A 2,930-nucleotide genomic window follows, 5' to 3' on the forward strand; every position below is an offset into this window, starting at 1 on the left:
CCGAGGGCCCCACGATCAGTATCCGCGCCCCTGGACGCCAAAGGGAGCTCTGAGGGCAGCGCACGGTCCGCTCCCAGCTCCGCTCTCGCCCTCTGTGCAGATCCGCTGTGCTCGCGGCAGCGACTGCTGCTCGGGGCCGCCGCCGGCCGGGGGCGGGACCCGGGCCTCCCACGTCCCCAGCGGAGTTAATCCACCGCCGAGAGCCGCGTGCCAGGCAAGAGCAAGAGATGGCCGAGCAGCCCTGCCTGCGCCGACTCTGCGGCCGCAGCTGCCCCCTCGTGGCGGCTGTGGAAAAGGAGCGAGTTTGAGTGACCACGTGGCGGGTGGGAGGATTTCAGAAGTGAATTATCTGAAACTGTTTAGATTTTTTACGTCATAAAATGTGGGGCGGGTTTTTTTTGTTTTGTTTTTATTAAAGAAAGTGAGTATTTGTACCCACAATAGCCAGCTATTCCCTCTCTGACTGCTCGGAGTAAATGCTCTTTAAAATGACCTTAACCCATGCTTGTAATAAAGGCTTTCACAAAGAAGATTAGCTGTTGCACTGCTAAGCACGTCTTTGTCAGGGTTAATATGTAGTAACTCACAAGATACTCATCTTGTCACTGAAGGTACGGACGGCTCCCTTCCTTCCTGTACTCTGTGATCTCCTTGACAAGGAATGGAGACTGACCTGACGGGAACAAAGTTAGAATTCGGGAAGATCCTTGTTTGACCAGAGGCAAGGGTGGTGCAGGGAGAGGTGCTGAGACATTTCCAGTGAGTGTACTGAGTCCTGGTGCACGTGCAGCGAAAGAGAGCTAAGGCTTCAGGGCCAGGGTGAGGGAACTGGGCTGTGTTCTGGCAATGACTGGCTCTATGACCTTGAGCGAGTCACTTGCTCAGTCCTTATCTCCTAGAGTTTGCGCATTGTGTGATAATGGCCTTCTTATCTTACAGGTGAAGGAAGTGAAATGCTAATGTACTTGGGAAGCACAGCTCTGTAGTTTGCTGGGAACCCAATCTCTGGTCTCTTTCCTAAGGAGAAGGAAGGGTCCTAGAACTAGTTATTACTAGAACTGTCATAGGTGTGGTACACAACTGGGACGGTCCCCACACTCACAACTTTACACTTCCTCCTAGGTCATTGATGAGGCCTCCTTTTCAATAAATTTATGTGAAGTCGATCCAAACTCACTTCCTAAAATTTAATCAACACCAACATCCTATGGTTCATATCTTTTCCTTCAGCATATAATTTGCCCAAGGCTTATTTCTTCACGGTCCCCTTACTGAGTCTAGCCTAGTCCTTTGAGAATACCTCTAACTTGAGCTCTACAGTCACGTATCATTAATTTCAGCCTGCCCTCTGACCCTTTCTATACAATCCGGCAATCAGATCAGAAGGATATTCCATTATCCCAAGCTCTATGTTTTTCTACGCATCCTGTTCAAAGCCATTAACCAAAGTACACCACACTCACGTGGTGCATCCTACCGCAAAACCTTAACTCAATCTCACGATCTACTTCTGAAGTGCAGCACTTTCAGCTCAAAATTCGGAATATGACGATTCTCGTGGAGACCAGTCAGTGGGATTCTATTTCTTCACTCGTCATGGTCAAAAACATAAAGTCAACACCAACTAAACAGCTTACATTATGTATGATTCTCGAACTACTCATCGGGGATGTTTCAGATAAAACTCAGTGGATTCATAGCACTATTCAGTTGATAGTAAACTTTAAATTCAAGAGTTAATTACCGTAGCTTCAGGCTTATCTCAGGTATAATGATTCCAGGAGTTTACGGGAAAGTCGTTCAGAAGGGTTGAGCAACTGCGGAAGCAATAGCTAAGGCTCACCACGCACGCGTTGTAGCAGGAGATACCCTGAGTGTGAGTGCTCTCTACCCCAAGTGTGCATTGATCTGTGAGTGCTCAGCTTGCGAGAGAAAGGTTACAGACTTACGTTCTTCAGGAATCAGACTTTGGGAGGGAGGGAACCAAACTGTCATGGTGCTTGGCCCTGTAGTCAGAGTGGTAGGAAATACTCTATCCCAAAGATGGTCTTAGATACGGAGGAAATGTGTTTTAGCAATAATAACTTGCAGTCGTTCACCCATGGAAGTAAATATATCAACGCATTTATAAAAGATTTGTCTAGAGCACAGCTTAAACTGTGGGTTACAAACCCATACAAAGTCCACATAAGTGAATGGGAAACTCATGATTGGCAACAGTCAAATTTTCCCAAACAGGCAACAAACAAATATTTAATTCAGAATCAAATACATTACGAGTCCAAGGTGCTTCTGGCAGTGCTCAGCCATGTCACATGCCCAACGTCACTGCAGCCTTGGTTTCAGATGCACGATAAGCACACTTTGCAGGAACATGCCAGCAGACACTCAATGCCATTGAATAGTGACCCATGGCCCCCGGCTGTGATTTAAGACCATTGTGTATTATGAGAACCAACTTTTTTAGTGTGCATATAAAGTTCTCTGCTCTTATAGAAGTATAATAAAAACAAAGAGAGAGAGAGAGAGACTAGTTTCCCGCTGCCCTTCCTCGACATGTATGTGCCAAATCATCTTTAGGCTGTGTTCCTAGTGTGTGACTTCCCAGCTGTTGTTTGAGTTGCTTACTTAAGTTTGTAAAAACTTGGGCTGGAGAGATGGCTCAGTGGTTAGGAGTATCGACTGCTCGTCTGAAGGTCCTGAGCAACCACATAGTGGATCACAACCGTCCATAATGGGATCTCACACCCTCTTCTGGTGTGTCTGAAGATAGCTACAGTGTACTTATTTATAATCTTTGGGCCAGAGTAAGAGGGACTGACTGGAGCAAGGTCCTGAGCTCAATCTCCAGCAACCACATGATGGCTCACAACCATCTGTCCATCTGTCCATCTGTCCAGCTACAGTGTACTTTTTTTTTTTTTTTTTTT

The 2,930-nt window shown here is 46.6% G+C and overlaps 1 protein-coding gene across 1 annotated transcript in view; it reads right to left on the bottom strand.

The window, feature by feature from the left end:
• Snx18 (sorting nexin 18) overlaps window positions 1–114 on the bottom strand; it is a gene marked incomplete at its 3' end in the record, with an annotated part of 24,311 nt that extends 24,197 nt beyond the window's left edge. Inside the window, exon 1 of the mRNA XM_031360103.1 lies at window positions 31–114. The remainder of the gene's footprint in view (window positions 1–30) is intronic.
• Window positions 115–2,930: the final 2,816 nt, after the last annotated feature.

The sequence above is a fragment of the Mastomys coucha genome, unplaced genomic scaffold (genome assembly GCF_008632895.1).
Source record: "Mastomys coucha isolate ucsf_1 unplaced genomic scaffold, UCSF_Mcou_1 pScaffold8, whole genome shotgun sequence".
In the NCBI taxonomy this organism is placed as follows: Eukaryota; Metazoa; Chordata; class Mammalia; order Rodentia; family Muridae; genus Mastomys; species Mastomys coucha.